General features: G+C 41.6%; 1 protein-coding gene across 7 annotated transcripts in view; it reads right to left on the bottom strand.

Annotated features, from left to right (window-relative positions):
* ATP11A (ATPase phospholipid transporting 11A) overlaps positions 1 to 17875 on the bottom strand; it is a 214053-nt gene that overhangs the window by 112982 nt on the left and 83196 nt on the right. Inside the window, exon 1 of one of the 7 annotated variants that reach the window (XM_043535770.1) lies at positions 476 to 609. The exons of the other annotated variants lie outside the window; for them this stretch is intronic. The gene's annotated coding sequence lies outside the window, so the exon portion shown is untranslated. Of the gene's footprint in view, positions 1 to 475; positions 610 to 17875 lie in introns of those variants that run through there. 7 annotated transcript variants of the gene reach the window in all.

The following is a 17875-nucleotide window of genomic DNA, read 5'->3' as shown; positions in this document are numbered from 1 at the left end:
TCCTCAGTTCACCCAGTATTTCTGTATAAAAATAGTCAGATTGAATCCGCTAGTCCTGTCATTTTTCAACACAGATGCCATTTTCACACAGTCATCAATGTACCGTCCCTAAATTTCTGCCTATAGTCTTCCCAAGAACCCTAAATGACAAATAGGAGCAAGCTATCAAAACTCTGCCTTTAATTGTCTTCAGTAACATTTTCCCCCTATAGCAATAAGGTAATATCCTTGAAATGCTAGCCTTTGAAGAAAAAGAAGAGACGATTTACAATTTTGCCATTAAATCGAGTTTTATAAAGTTTCCACATAGCCAGTGCTTATCTCACTACTCTGAGAAAATTACTGATAATATTAACATTTCAGTCATATGACAAGAACAATCTAGACTGGATGAATAGCCAGCTATAGCTCCATTTTTACCCAACACTAAAGCAAATGTAACAGAAAAGTGCTTTACTTTCTACACAGAACCCACCCTGTGTTGTCTGAAATACTAGTAACGGTGAATCCCACAGGCACCAAGCCACAGTAGCATATCCAGAAATACCCAGAATACTTTTCATAATCCAGACACTGGGGATATGCTGTACACCAGGGCAATGCATTAGCTTTTCATCTCTGAATATACTATCTGGGTTCAAAGCCTATGATCATGAAAAAAAGAGGAGTATGAATGGGGCCCACATTTAGTCCCCACACACCCACATCACAAAGCTTCTATATAATTGGTTCAAATTAGCATTTATGTATTCACAGTTTGTAAGTACTACTATCTGAGGACACAGATCCCTTTCCCTTGGCATTATGATTTGAGGGGTTGGTTCAGAGAGTTTAGAATAAAAAGTACTTGCCTCTTAAGAAAAAAAAAAGTTTTAGTAGTTCCCACATATATCTAAACTTTATCCTAGTGCACCAACTCTTCGGTATTTGCACAGGGTGTAGTACTTGGTATCTTTAGATAGGAGTTTCACTATATTGTAAATGCCACAGGATTAAGTTTACATTTAATTATTTATTTAGAGAACGTTTCAATCTGTTTTAAACACAAACATTACCTTATATTGAAATGTTGTATTTTATACATACTTGTGTTTAGCATCTTAGAATATTAGCTTTCCTCCTCCTCCTCCTCAATAACCCCAGAATTCTGAAAATAGAATTTCATTCTCACATTTAAGCAAAAGAGACTTGCCCTTAGATTGCCTACACTTAGACTTGCCCACACTGGTTCACTACTACAGCAAGTTAATGACTTAAATACTACGTTTATATTAAGAAAAAAACTTTCAGTTCAACTGTTTGTTAATGCAGTATTACAAAAAAGAAAAAAGGAAAAAGAAAAACCTGAAGTAGTTGTGTGTAGAAAAATCAGTAAATGTCTAATTGCAAATGTGTAGATTTGAAGCTTCTTTTGGGGAAAAAGTGTGAAAAGTTTAAGACTATGAAAATTAAATCTATGAACCATTAAGTTTTAACTGTACCTTTATATAATTAATCTATGCATTTCAATATGTCTGTACTGAAAACAGTCAACAAAAAAGTTACATTAGTATTCATTCTTGAAATCATACAGAAATATGAAGAGATGGCACTCAGATGCCCAAATAGTGAGTTTGGTATACAAAACTAAATAAGATAAAAGGATAAGAAGATAAAGTGTTTCTTGGCATTTTCGCCATCCTATTCTTCTATTTCTATCCTACTCAGTACATTGAGAGGCACACCTTAAAAATAACTACTCTGACAATGTATTTACAGATGCAAAGACTGTAGAAATGAAGACTGCCTCAAGACAGAGGAAGACCATGATCCTGAGAAGTACTGTGTACCTGCAACTCCTACTGACTTCAAATGGATATTGGAGGTGCTCAGCATCTTTTAGAATCAAGCCCCAAATGTGTAGATCTAAAAAACATTTAGCGCATCCCTTTTGAAAAGTGGAATACGGGAAAGAGAAGAACGTTTAATCTCCAACAAGTCTAATTCTCCAACAAGTCAACTCCCCATGTCTTTAATGTGAGTTGCCACAATTTAAAAAGCTTGTTGCCATTCCAAATATTCAACTTACCCTAGAATAGCTATAGTTCATACCACTTCCCCCACCCAGGTACCCAGGATTTTGTGGCAAGTCAAAGAATTTTGAGGGAAAAAGAAATTGTACTGAAAACATTTCTATATTATACTGACCTTCTATGGCAACAGAAACAAATAGGTTCAAAAATGTATATTTTATACCTAAATTGCCATACATATCACCTTTTCAGTACCTGAGGATGTACAAAACACTTGAAAGATTTATAGATATTTGTGTCAAATAATACTGCTGAAAACAGAGAATACAGTACAGGACTGGATAGTCTATTAAGTTATACAGTACATTGGCATTTGTTTTTACACTAAGGAGGACTTTAAAAAATGGGAACAATTCTTTGTATTGTAGTACAATTTTTAAGATACACAGGGGATGCAAGTAGGAAGCTTCCTTTAGAGCTAATGGGAATTCAATGCATAAATCCTTGAACATCAAGAATTGACTATTTAGCTTCTTCCTTCTACACTGAGCAAGATTGACAAACATACTCCTTGTGTTTATGAGTCCACATAAAGGGATTTGGAGAGAACATGAGTAGGTGAGGTAACCAATTCCTTCATTTTGCAATATAAACTGGTCTTTGCCATGAGCCAATTACAAGTGCACAACCCTCCCCCATTAACTGGATTACCAATAGGAGCTCATATAATATTGAATATTATTTATTTAAAGTCCTTTAAAGAGCTGAAGTTCCCCCACAGTACTTTGTTGATTTGAAAGCTAGTATTTTTCTATCAGGCTGCCAGTCAAGTATTATGACCAACATTTGTCCGTCTACATAGAGGCACAATACAATTAATTGTACATAGGGATATAAATTAAGACAGGCTCATTTACTCAGTCCATCAGATTTATTTTTGTTCTTAAAATAAATTCACCATAGAGAATGGATTAAAAACAAGTCAACTAACTTTTTACATACAGGTTTAACCACTTGCCACAGCAGAATTAATTTGATTTTTCCCATCAGTTTGTAGAAGTGATGAATTAATGTACATCACTGGTCTACTCCAAACAAAAAGACATTTCACGACATATACATGGAATATTTTGCATAAAATGTGCAACTTTATTGTTCAGTGAAGTAATATTGTAATAAAAAAGGAAGCATCATGCATTATTCAATAACACTGCAATACAGTTATCCCACAAGGGCACTCATCTCTACTAATCAGGAAAAGGTATATGGAGGAAAATGGCACAGTGAAGCTCTAATGTATGCTACTTGCAGAGATCAAAACACCATGTTTTTATTAACAGTAATATTGTCCTACAAAGAGAACACTTTGAACAAGGAATTCTTTTGATGTCCAGGTACCAGATATTAGACATCATTTGCAGAGTGACACCAGGATAATAGAAAAAAGGAACTCTGCACTGTGGCCAGTGCAGTGAAGTGTATTCAATGTTTTATATTCTGTTGCTTAAGCCCATTACAGATATGTCCAAGAAACCATAAATAAACCTAAAGCATTATGTGTCTCCATTACTAGTACAAAGCTCAATGTACTGAAACCTAGTTTCATTGGCACATAAATGAAGCAGCATTACTTATGTTCTGCGCTCTTTAGCACTGTCAGCAATACAGAAACCAAAGACTGGTGAAAAATCCATTAAATTGTCTGTACTTCACATAAAAGAAGGCTGATGATCTAGTATGATCTTCATAAAATCTGAGAGTTTAGGAAGTCACACAAAATACACTAAGCATTTTGTTCTAGGTTTAATTCCAAACTATGACAAACTTCTGAATCACTTGTATGCTACTCTGCTAATTTTTAGCTAGATACATTTAGAGATTGACCAGACCAGGTATAAATATTCAACAGGTGGTGGGGGCTGGGAGTGAAGAGAGATAAGTTAACGTCTGTGAGCTAAAAAACAATGCTTTCTGAGAATTAAGTTACAAAGACATCTTCATATTAATAACAGAGAAAAATAAAAGCAATTTGATAAAATCCAGGGGTATAACAAATCAGCTTATTCTTCACATGTAATTTTAGCTCTTCCAGTCCAAAGGCAACTTTAACTAAGGTACTGACAACTCTGTTAGCTTGCAACAGCAGATTTTGAAAAAGTAACTGATCTTGAAAGATTCAGAATCTTAGATAATTTTAAGGAACAGGGTTTTGAGCTATAAACTGGAAAAATCAATGGAAACAAAGAATGACATTTCCAGAAATCTCAAATAAAAAGAATACCAGTTTGGAACAGAGCCAAAAGTAATCTAAAAGGTGATTACATACCTGTAACTAGAAGTTCTTCAAGATGTGCAGTCTGTATGTGTATTCCACACATGGGTATATGCATGCACCCCATGCACCTGAGTCTGGAGATTCGGAACGAGCAGCATCCATTGGCTCGCACATAGCAGTTGCCCACCTTGTGCTCCAAACCAAGGACATAAGAGGCAGTGCGGGTCAATGCCTCTCCTTACAGTGAATCCAATAGGATCCAAAGCAAAGAGGACAGAGTGCAAGTAGTGGAATACAGACAGGGATCATACATCTCAAAAAACTTCCACAGTTTTTCCACTGAATGTATCCGATGAAGTGAGCTGTAGCTCACGAAAGCTTATGTTCAAATAAATTTGTTAGTCTCTAAGGTGCCATAAGTACTCCTTTTCTTTTTGAAAAAACTTCCAGTTACAGGTAAGTAACCTCCACTTTTTCAAGTGCTGGTCCCTATGTATACTCCACATGTGGGCAACTGACAAGCAGTGCTGAGACCAGAGGGGGGGTGCAAGGATGCTGGCAGTAAAGATGCTTGAAGAACTCCACTGCATCCTCAGTGCAGGCCTGAACTAACACATAATGTTTTGTAAACTTGTGAATGGAACTTCAGGTATCTGCTCTGAATATGTTCAGTATCTGTACCTCCTGCAGAGATGCTGTAGAAGCAGCTTGCTCCTTTGTGGAGTGTGCCCTTACTCCATCCGGAGGAAGGGTACATGCTAATTGGTAGCACATGATGATGCAACCAGAAATCCATTCAGAAATTCTCTGCTAAGATATTGCTTGTCCTCGCAACCTCTTTGCTATAGTGAGAAACAGCCTTGGTGATTTTCTAATTGGTTTGGTCCTTTGCAGGTAGAATGCCAGGGCGCATCTGACATCCAGGGAATGAAGTCTTTTCTCTTCGGTGGAAGCATGATAAGCATGGACAGGTTGGTTGACATGAAATTCAGAAGTTACCGTAGGGAGGAATTTAGGATGAAGGTGAAGGAAGACCTTCTTCTTGTGAAAAGTGGTATATGGTAGGTCAGTCAGGAGTGCCCCCACCTAGCTCATCCTTCTGACTGAACTTATATCAACTAAGAATGCAACTATCATGGAAAGGTGGGACACAGAACGATGGCAAAGGTTCACATGGTGGTCTGCTCAGCACTGACAGGAGAGTTTGAGGTCCCATTAAGGTACAGACTTTACCACTGGTAGAAAGATCCTGACTAGGCCCTTCATTAACCTAACCATTGCTGGGTGAGTAAAAAACAGAACATCCCCCTACTGGAAGAAGAAAGCCACTGAATGCTGCAAGAAGTACCCACAGTGAGCGAAGGGGAAGACCCGAGTTCTTCAACAACAGAAGATAGTCTAAAATGACTGGGATATCTGCAGAGTTTGAGGAAGACCCATTGCACCATTCTCAGGTAGGGAAGCGTCCTCAAGTAGCAGTTCCTAGTTGAATCTTTCCTACTTTGTGTAAGAATGGCTTGGACAGCTTCAGAACATGAGTGCTGTAGGTCTGATGTCCATCCAGACACCAGGCCATGAGGTGAAGTGGATCTGGATTGGTGCGACTGATTTTACCAACTTCTTAAATTAGCAGATCTGGGATGGGACAAATCCTGATGGAGGACAGATTGATAGTCTCCGAAGTTCTGGGAATTGTTGGGTGCTGTGAGAAAGATCTGGCTCGACAGGGCCAGAGCCACTCTCAAGACCTGTGGTAGCAGGAGAATGGGCTAAAATGGATCTCTCAGTTGGTCTGTACCTGACAGCAGTAGAGCATAACCCTGGGAGTAGTTGCCCATAGCTGCTCTGGAGCAGTACAAGGGAAGCTTCCTATTCATTTGGAACAGAAAGAGATCCTATTGAAGTTTTCCCCACTGAGCAAATATCTCACTCAGGACAAAGCTGTATATTTTACACTTGAGATCTGCAGAGAGGTGCCTGCTTACGTTGTCCACTAAAGAATTCTGAACACCTGGAAGATACTTGGCTTGGATAGCAATGTGGTTTCTGATGCACCAATTCCAATGCCTGACTACTTCCAGGCAGAGGGGAAGGGATCTTGCTTGACCCTCCTTGTTTATATAAAAAAACATGGTGATGTTGTCTGACATTACTTGGATATGGAGTGAACATATGCGTGGGGGAAAGGGCCCCGCAAGCCAGGCGCACTGCTCTCAGTTCTAGCAGGTTGATGTGAAGTCTGGCTTCCTGTGGGGTTCAAATCCCCTCTACGGTATGGTTGTTCAGGTGAGCACCTCAACTCAGAAGGGATGCATCTGTGATGACAGTGGCATGGGGGGAGGTTGAGAGTGTTGAAGGGAACTTCCATTCACACTTGTGCCAGGTTTGACCACCAGCTAAGAGGTGATTACTCTCGTGTGAACAGTCAGGCTGGTGTTCATGTGGTCCTTGTCTGATGAGTAGACTGACTGGAGCCAAGCATGCAGGCAGCATAGATGAAATCTGGTACACATTAAGTGCACACGGCCATGAGGCCGAGAAGAGAAAGGCATACTAGGACCATAATCTTTGGTCTGTGAGTAATTTATGCTATCAGATTGCCCAATAATTGAAATCTTGCCTTGGGGAGGAAATCTCCTGCTGAGATAGAATCCAGAGTCACTTCCATAAAGTTTATTGCCTATATGGTCATCAAAACTGACTTCTCTTTGTTCATGCACTCACCCAGCGCTACTAGAAGATGGAGCAGGAAAAAGTTGCTGACCTGACCACATGGTTGGAGTGACCCACTAACAGCCAATCATCCAAATATAAGAAAACTGTGTGACCATGACATTTGTTAGTATGTTAGTCAATATACAAATGAATTTAATATACAAGGAAAAGAGTATTAAAAGGGTTAATATTTACTGTTGCCCCAGAATCTTTTACAATATAAGCAAATTGTGCATCTGAATTCTAAGGCCCAAAGTAACCTGAACTCAGGAATTCATAAACTGAAAGTGACTTGTACTCAAGAACTTTTTTTTCTGATTACGTGTTGGCCTGTATCTAATTATCCCGAGCATTTCCTGGTCTTTGGGAATCCAGGTGTTCAGGGAAAAGACCCCTCAAATAAAAATGTCTACAGAAGTATGTTATAAACCAAACCGACTGACTGATGAGGAATAATTCTTATTACTGATGGGTTCTGTAATGAAGGAAATAACCTACTGAAAGATGTTTTTAACACATTGAAAACTGTTGGTTATCACAGCTGTTAGTAAACATGACTGGGTTAGAGATTCCCTCACACTCAATCAGGTAAACTGAGAACCATAAAAGAAATTCCATCACTAATTAGGAAAACAGAACAAGTGATAACATTAATTTTGGGAAAGTATTTGCGCTCTGAGGAGGAGTTTTTGTCTCACACCCTAGTAAAGGACAGGTTTTTGGAGTTAGATTGTGAATGAGCCCTGTCAGCATACCACCAGGTGCAGAAGAAAAGACTAAACTACCTTTTCTTCACTATCTACAGGGAGTGGTAATGTATCTATTTTTTCTGTATTTATCTTTCATTAAATGGAATTATTTAATCAAAGATTATTATTGTTATTTGATAATCTCAAATTGTTATTAAATTCAAACAAGCAACTTGTCTCATTTGGGTGGCCACCGCAAAGAAAACCTTTGTGAATACCTGGACACTGTTGCTAGTCCAAAGGGAAGGACTCTGCGCTGGTAACATTCCTGACCTATCAGGAACTGAACAAACTTTTTGTGGGACAGATGAATATCGACATGAAAATAGATGTCCATGTCAAGAGCCATGAACCACATTCCCTCCTGTAGGGAGGGGATTACTGATGCCAGTGTAATCATCCTGAATTCTGACTTTCAAGTAAAGATATTCAGTTGTCAAAAGTCCAAAATGGGTGTCTACCCTCTGTCTTTTTGGAGGACTAAGTAGTATGGAGACTAGAATCCTCTCCCTTGATACTGAGGTGGGAATCATTCTATTGCCTGTTATTGAAGAAGAGAATCCACCTCCTTATGAAGAATCTCCTCATGAAAGAGTGGTCCCTGAAGAGGAACCAGGAAGTGGATTTGTTTGGAGGAAGGGATAGAAATTTGATGGAGTAACCATGGTGGATGATTTCTCAAACCCAATTGTCTGTTGTGACTGAGTCCCAGTTGTGGTAAAAAAACAAGTGAGAGAGAACCATCAAAGAAGACGGAGAGGAGTAGAAATGGTCAGCATCAATAACAGTGGGTGCTTTAGAAGTAGCCCTCACAGTGGGTGGATGGGAATGGACAGAGGTTGTGGTAGTAGAGGGAGCTGAAAATCAAGGTCTCTCTACTCTCTGATGCTTGCACAGAGGCTCTGGTGGACTCTGGTGGTAGAAAGTTTGTGGAGGAGGTGGCTTTGGTCTATACCCATGCCTGCAGTGTTTTCGCTTGAGGGTCTTGCTGTAAATTCCCTGGGAAGCAAGGGCAGCCTGCCTTAGCCCCACTGCACTGCGGACCGGAAGCCACCTGTGGTAAGTGCCTCCTGACCAGAGCCTGCACCTTACCCCCTCCTGCACCCCTGCCCAGCCCAGAGCCCCCTCCTTCACGCAAACTCCCTCCCAGACCCTGCACCGCCTTCCACGCTCCAACCCCCTGCCCCAGCCCTGAGCCCGCACCCAAACTCCCTCCCAGAACCCACACCCCTCACCCCTTCCCGCACCCCAATCCCCTGCCCCAGCCCGGAGCTCCCTCCTGCACCCATACTCCCTCCCAGAGCTTGCACCCCTCATCCCCTCCTGCACCCCTTACCCCAGGCTCAGCCCGGAGCCCCCTCCCACACTCCAAACCTCTCAGCCCCAGCCCAGAGCCTGCACCCCCTCCCACACCCCAACCCCCTGCCCCAGCCCAGTGAAAATGAGTGAGGGTGGGGGAGAGTGAGCGATGGAGATAGGGGGAAATAGAGTAAGTGGGACGGGGCCTTGGGGAAGGGGCGGGGTAGATCCTGGGCTGATTTTAAATTCAAAGAGTGATCTTGTGCATAAAATGGTTGGAGACCACTGTCTTAGGATATTGTGACCTTGCTCTCTCTATGGCTGCTTGCAACAGTGGCAAGTTGTCTGCTGGATGGTTGAAAAGGAACTCAGATCCTTTGGTCAGGATGAAATAGCATGTCTCAACTCTTTTAGATGCTGAGCTAGTGGATGAAGCGGAGCTGGGGTAGGAGGTGAGGTGATAAAAGAACAGGAGAATAAATATATGGAACTGGGAAGGAGGGAAGAAGGAAAATAGGAACGGTTTCAGTTCAGGAGAGGCAGAAATAAAAAACCTGGGTATGTCAGCAGCATAGTAGAAAAGGGAAGCAGAGGGAAATAAAATCTACAGACGTACTGGAGAGAGAGTCAAGAGGGAAAACTGACAGGAAATATAAGTGGTGAAAAAGGGAATTGTTCAAAAAGCTTGTTCAATGAAAACAGATCCTGAAAACAGTAAATGAGAAGCCCACCCACAAAGAACCTAAAAGTATATGAACTTTAGTGGGGGTGGGATAGCTCAGTGGTTTGAGCATTGGCCTGCTAAACCCAGGATTGAGAGTTCAATCCTTGAGGGGGCCATTTAGGGATCGGGGGCAAAAACTGGGGATTAGTCCTGCTTTGAGCAGGGGGTTGGACTAGATGACCTCCTGAGGTCCCTTCCAACCCTGATATTCTATGATTCTATGAACAAAGAGAATGACTGTTTAAACATCTATTGAAGGAATACAGTTCAAAAGGTGCCTAATGGACAAATGAGGGCCCACAAGGTGAAGATAAACCCGTGGATAAACTCAGCGAAAAGAGGTACAGCCATAGGCAAATAAAATCTAAGGAGCACTTCAAGCTGAAAGGAAGCAAAGAACAAGACAGCAAGAGTAGAGCTGGACTTGCTGCCCAGGAGAGGAAAAGTTGTTTCTTCTCTGAAATAACACAGTATATTGTTGAGTAATCACTTATTTTTGTTAACAACAATGCATTTGGTATTGACTGCACAGAGTAAGGACAAGTAGCATGTATAAGCTCACAAAGATTAATGTGTTGGTAACCTACAGTTTATTGTAAGTAGTACATACTTGGTAATGTTCTACATTATTTATGGTCCTTATAACCAAGAGAGTATCCCTTGCACTCATGTAAAGCCTTGGATGAGGAGTCTTTGGCCTACGCAGCTCTAGGCACCACTTCCAAGCTCATGCCCAGAAGGGTGCTACTTGTCGGCTGGGGCCAATGTACAGGGGGATCTTCATGGACCAGATCAGAGTGAGGCCTCACAGACTTCTCCATAAGGAGTTTTTCCTGAACTGAAGGTCATGAGCACCACATGTTTGCATGGGTAATGAGTAACAGATGCTGCACAATACAGAGATCTGTATCTCAACCAGAGTAGAGGCAGTGCTGTGGTCATCATTCATCAAGAAAGAATGAGGGCAAGAGATGTAAATCTTGAACCCCAGGACTGAGAAGAACAAGCTATACTAACCATACTAGAAAACTAACTACGCTAATAAAAAAGCGATTTACTATATCTGTTTACAGGCTTAACAAGAAAGAAGCTGAAGAAATCTGGATGCAGAGGATTCCAACTCGGGGCATGCGGCAGTAGGAAGGAAATAGAGAGACATCAGTCCATGCTGTCGGCTCAGTGTAGAGCATGAAGAGAGCAACTGCGCAAACATGGACCAATGGACACTGCTTGTAAAGAATCTCCAGACTTCAGCGCATGGCATGCATGTGTATCCACACGTGGAATACACATTGGGATCAGCACTTGAAGAAATTCAAGATTAGATTATTACTCCAAGTAATGTAACTAACAAAATTACAGAATAAATAACTGCATTTAGATTTACAACTACAGCTTCAGCAATAATCTCCACTGACCAGACTGGAAACATAACTTGATGTGCAATAATTTCTTTTGTTGTTGTTGTTAAATGTTCATTCAGGAAAAATTAGTGTATCAGAAGAGTCATAGACAGATTGCACAATCAAACTGTATACTTGCTAGTAATGAATGCTCAGAATCAGCTGTAAGCCTATCTGCTCAGGCTAAAACCAAATTTCATTCACACAAATGCTTTGAACTCTAAGAAGCAACATTTGCAACAGATATGGTGCTTCAGTAAAAACACTACTCCATTTTTTGACCTTGATAACGCAATTAACACTGTTGCTGAAATTGCACAAGAACACAGCTGTTCAGTCACTTCAGCGATTAAGATAACAGAAATGGACAAGCTATTATCATCCAAATCTGTATTAAGTACTAATACACCACAGTTTGAAAAACCTCCAAGAGTAAAATGGTTTGCTCACATCTACTTGTGTACATTACTGTACATCTGCAATAGCAAGATTCCCTCTGTTCTCAGTTTACTATTCAATGCACATAGCTATTTTAACATTGTAAGAAGGCATAGTTCATTAAAGGGAAAAACAAAATGATTTGCATTCTGATTTTCAATATTCTAATCACACAATCTCATTTATTAGGTTACTCATTTGATTTATACCCAAAGGGCTTCATTATTCATAGGTGCCAAGTATCCACGCTTCCACAGCTGGGAATGCCCACCACCTTTAAAAAAAGAGTCAGGCCCTAACCAGCTGTCTCTGGTAGAGGTGAGGGTGATGTGCACATTTGAATTGGGCCCTGCTGAATCCAATCATACATTTTAAATGCAGATAATGCTTTTAAATGCAGATAATCTGTAAATCATAACAATGCAGATCGAGTATAAATTCTATAGAATACTTTGATTTAAGGGGTAATTTTACATTTCCTTTAAGGACCGTGAACAAGTAATTGCTAGCAACTGCAAGTGAATTAATATTATCCATAGATATGAGTAAATATCTTACTAAGTATGAAACCTCCTAAAAATTAGATGCATTTCTATGTGGAAATAAAAGGTGAAACTCAGCTCTGTGCAGAGGGCCAACACAAATACCCATGTAAAATGCTTAAGGAGGACTATACTTTGATTAGGACCAGGTCCTGGCCATCTACGCATGTGAATTTAACTCAGAATGAACAGTAACAAATGTTTGTAAAATTATTTTATTGCACTTCAGGCATATTTATAGATGCGTTCTAAGAATCCAAATAAATAGGTAATTATTACATAAATTCAGTATCGAGACAAATTTTATAAAGGCTTGTTATAAAGCTCAGCCTCCCGTTACACATATTGCACCATTGATTAAAAAACCCTTCTAGAAATCTGCAAACAGTACTCAGTATTGCTAATCTCAAGAGATCAAAAGTCAAGAGTCAACCCACAAAAACCATGAGATTTAAAAAAAAAGCAAATCATATTTTTTAAACTGATGTTTCTCAATGTGTGTGGGATAATTTCAGGTTGAAAAAGTTAACTTTTAACACGCACAAAAATGCACTCCTCTCCCTAACTGCTCAGATGGAGACTCTACTTACCATATCCTCAACCCTGAGATAGGAAATGAATGACAGTTCCCCATTACTGTCTTAACATCTCTGCCCCTCCTAGTTAATTTCCGTTGATAAAAGGACTGAATGGTAAATAGTTTGAAAGCCACCGATCTAATTAATGTATCATGATTAAGGGTGAGTCTGTCACGGAGGTCACGAATTCCATGACTTTCCGAGACTTCTGCAGCAGCTGGTGCTGGCTCAGGGGCTGCCTGGCTCCAGCAGCCCTTGGGCCAGCAGCAGTAGTTTGGATGTGTGGGAAGGGGCTCAGGGCTAGAGGCACAGGGTTGTGGGGTGCGGGAGGTGCTTACCTCAGGGTGTGGGGCTCCCACTGGCATGGCCCTGCAGCTCCTAGACAGCAGAGGGGTCACAGGGGGCTCCGCACTGTGTGCTGCAGTTCCCAGCCAATGGGAACTGCAGCAGCTGGCTCTTGTGCCCTTCTGCAGCCTAGGAGCTGCAGAGATACGGGGCCGGGTAAGGAGCCCCTGCCAGCCCCACCAACCCACACCTCCAGCATCAGCAGGAGTCCCGGGCCACCTCCCCCAGCACCTCCGGTGCCCCTGGACACCCCCCCCCCGAGCACCCGTGGCCCCAAATTTTAGTCACCAGTACCTTTAGTAAGAGGTCATGGACAGGTCACGGGCCGTGAATTTTTCTTTACTGACCGTGACCGGTCCATGACTTTTACTAAAAATACCCGTGACTAAATCGTAACCTTAATCATGATTCACACACAGACACACACCCCTCCCTTACATTAGTTTTGAGGGGTGATGAGTTACAGATATACATATTAAAAAACTTAATAGCTTATATGAATGATTGATATATGCAAAATGTCACAGTAAAAACAATACGGGATTGTTTTAGCCTTCTGCAAGCATATGTACTTCCCTGACTCCCTCCCAGCAATTTCTCTGCCTGGAACTGGGGAGCACTCCCCCACTTACTCCACCCCTGCCTTCTGTTGCTCTGAACCCCCCTTCCCAACCCCATTCATGCCCTGCTTCTCAGTACTCTGGACCCTCATCCCCGCCACTCTCTTCCCCACCTTCATTTCCCCTGCACCTCATTCCCCTGTAGCCCTTAAGTCTGCCTCCTGCCACCCCTCTTTCTCCGCATCCACCTTTTACAGTGTCTCCTGCTCCTCACAGTTCCTGTATCCTGCCTAGCCCCCAGACTATGGAGTGGCAGACATTATGCCTGTGGACATGGCTACAATATCACTGAAGATAGTGGGAGTTGGCAGCCAATTTTTAATAATGGCAGCCTCACTTCTACATGCAGATAGAATGTAGGAAAATGGCAGCCATCTTCCTGGTTTCAGCCACATTGACAATAATGGGAGATGGTGGCCATTTTGAATAAGGGGAAATTTGTGCGTTGGCAACCTTTCATCACGTTTCCATGAGAGGGCTAAAAAAATCCCCAAAACACTACACTTGACTGCTATTTAACTCAATGAGAGTTCCAGATAAATATCTGACAGTTGTGTATGTTTAAAGACTTATTTCTAGAAAAAAAAAATCTCTACCGGGTCTTACCTCATTTTACCTAAGGGGGAGGGGCAGAGGTAAGGAAGAGTTGTTAGGTATCTGCAATAAATCAATTATTAATAAAACAATTGTTTATTTTACAGTTATTATACTGCTTTGCGTAAACCCCACTATATCTTTGCTCATTAAAGCAGAAGGTTTCCTTTGTTTGGTTTAACAGTGTTTATGTGGTGGTGGAATTATAAACAGAAATGATTGAACTATAGAATTACTTAAAATAGAGTTCTTTTATTATAGTTTTTTCCCTCTCTTTTCAGAAAAAAGTCAAGAGTACTCGGTTACAAGAGCTATAAAGTTAAAATAATTTTCCATGCAAGACTTCCAGATTATGTATTGGGATTAAGAAAAAGTTTTTTTATCAAAGTCCACATGAGCCATATGACAGGCATGTGGATGGCTGAATTTGACCATGTAAACTTCACAATCATTTGTATGATCACCTACTTTAAGTATAAGTCTTTACCTAATTTATAGATGCAAAATACCTTAAATTCCTTAAATCAATGGTTACTTACAAAAATCAACCAGTAAAATGAAGAATTATGTTTATATTTATCATCTTGGTACAAAAACCGGTGGAGCAAATTGTAAAATAGATTCTTTAGCACTTTACAACAAGCCATAGGGATAATGTATTTAGAAAGCAAGCAGACTTTGCCATCATCAGTTATGAATTAATCAAGCACAGAGGAGGCAGCCATCAAAACGAAGCTCAAAGCACTAAGGAACTCCAAGGACTTTAATGAGCCTGGTCCTTTGGACAATGTTAGTATCATCGGATCTGATGTCTCATTCTGTCGTTATAGCATATTGCTAGAAACAAACAGTGAAACATTTTTAAAATCTCCACAAATAACTTTCTTAATTGAGAATATCTGAAAATCTCTCTTCCCAACATTATAGGAAATTTATTTAATCATAACAGAATGTTACACCAAGATAAAAAAGTGAGATTAAGCTCAATTTGTTTATGGATCACAATTTTACTATAACCCTTTCTAGGTTAAGGCTCTCTTCTGGGATATGGGAGATCCAGAATTCCCCCCACTGCCTGATGTGGGGAAGAGATTTGAACTTCACTCCCCACACTGCAGGAGAGTACCCTAGCCATTACAGGATATTCTGGTATGGCTCTTCCTCAATCACCTGCTGAATCGGTTACAAATTGTATTAATAATTAATTAGTCATTGGAGCAACTACTTGAACCTGGGTCTCCCATATTGCAGGAAAATGCCTTAAGTACCAGACTATGGAGTCATTCTCATGCTTTCCCTGGCCCGATGACAATGAATGACTACGCTAAATCACTTGGGCCTGGTCTACACTACGAGTTTATGTCGGATTTAGCAACGTTAAATCCAAATTAACCCTGCACCCATCCACACAACAAAGCCATTTTTTCGACATAAAGGGTTCTTAAAACCGATTTCTGTACTCCCCCCCAACGAGGGGATTAGCGCTGAAATCGACATTGCCGTTTCGAATTAGGGTTAGTGTGGACGCAATTCGAAGATATTGGCCTCCAGGAGCTACCCCACAGTGCATCATTGTGACTGCTCTGGACAGCACTCTGAACTCGGATGCACTGGCCAGGTGCACAGGAAAAGCCCTGGGAACTTTTGAATCTCACTTCCTGTTTGGCCAGGCAAGCTCATCAGCACAGGTGACCATGCAGTCCCAGAATTGAAAAAGAGCTCCAGCATGGACCGAACGGGAGGTACTGGATCTGATCGCTGTATGGGGAGAGGAATCCGTGCTATCAGAACTACGTTCCAAAAGACGAAATGCCAAAACATTTCAAAAAATCTCCAAGGCCATGAGGGACAGAGGCTACAGCAGGGACATAACGCAGCGCCACGTGAAACTTAAGGAGCTCAGATAAGCGTACCAGAAAACCAAAGAATCAAATGGACGCTCCGGGACAGAACCCCAGACATGCCCCTTCTACGCTGAGCTGCATGCAATTCTGGGGGGGGCCACCACCACTACCCCACCCCTGTCCGTGGACTCCTATGATGGGATACTCTCCGCCATGCCTGAGGATTTTGCAGGTGGGGAAGAGGAAGAGGAGGAGGACGACGAGCTTGGGGAGAGCACACAGCACACCGTTCTCCCTGACAGCCAGGATCTTTTTATCACTCTGACTGAAATACCCTCCCAACTGAACGAAACCAGAGAAGGGACCTCTGGTGAGTGTACCTTTTTAAATATAATACACATTATAAAAGCAAGTGGTTTTTAATGATTAAGTAGTCCTGAGGACTTGGGACGCATTCGTGGCCAGTACTGCTACTGGAGAAGTCTGTTAACTTTTCTGGGGATGGAGCAGAAATCCTCCAGGCCATCTCAATGAAGCTCTCCTGGAGGTACTCTAAAAGCCTTTGCAGAAGGTTTCTGGGGAGAGCAGCCTTATTCCATCCTCCATGGTAGGACACTTTACCACGCCATGCTAGTAGCAAGTAGTCTGGTATCATTGCATGACAAAGCCTGGCAGCGTATGGTCCCGGTGTTTGCTGGCATTCAAGCAACATCCATTCTTTATCTCTCTGGGTTATCCTCAGGAGAGTGATATCGTTTATGGTAACCTTAGCCACACAATATCGACTGAATAAAAACGCTTTCTACAATACCAAATTCTAGAAATTCGACCTAATTTCATAGTGTAGACAAGGCCTTAGAGAGACCTGGTGCGGGAAGTAATATCTTTTCTGGGTCCAACTTCTGTTGGTGAGAGAGAGAGAAGCTTTCGAGCTACACAGAGCTCTCCAATATTTTCTATAAAGCTTATCTCTCTCACGAACAGAAGTTGGTCCCATAAAAGATATTACCTCTCCCATCTGGTCTCACTAATATCCTGGAACCTATATGGCTATAACAACACTGCATAGAGCAATGGTAAGTCACTGGTGCTCCAGGAGAGTGCAAAGAACTCTGGTCAGATCCACAGACTGCACGGGTGTCTGCAAAGCCCCACACTGATTATAATCGTAGAAAATGTCAGGCACAGGCACAGGAAATACAAAACATTACATAATGCAACTACTAAGTTTCTGTCACACCTGTTGGAACATATATCCTGACAAACAAGCAAACATTCTAGTTTCTGTGGAAAGCCTAGCATTGCTGGGAATGTACTGAAAATGTATTTGACTCCTTCCTCTTTGGGGCCATTGTGATGGGCTTCCCACACTAGCCCTGAAAGGGCTGAATTAGGCCAGGCAGGCCCAATCAATTGACCAATTAAGCAGCAAACAGGGGAGAGATTTAGGCTACAAGGAGGTTGCTAATTGGAAGCACAGTCACCTGTGAGGGAACAGGCAGGGTTTACATAAACATCAAGAGACTGGCACCAGAGAAATGGCTACAGGGTGAAGAGTGGCAATCACTCTCCCTGAAGGAAGGAGAGATAGGAATCCCTGAGACCTAGCAAACCCTAGGAGAGAGGTCTGACTAGAATGGGTGGAAGCAAGGTAGGAAGTAGTCCAGTGGTGAGAGCAGTAAGGTTAGGGATGCTGCAGACTGTGACAGCTTGGTAAAGGGCCCTGTACAGGAACCC

Source organism: Chelonia mydas, chromosome 1 (genome assembly GCF_015237465.2).
Source record: "Chelonia mydas isolate rCheMyd1 chromosome 1, rCheMyd1.pri.v2, whole genome shotgun sequence".
Lineage (NCBI taxonomy): Eukaryota > Metazoa > Chordata > Testudines > Cheloniidae > Chelonia > Chelonia mydas.
Note: the sequence above shows the minus strand (reverse complement) of the source record. Positions and strands in the feature narration are given on the sequence as shown.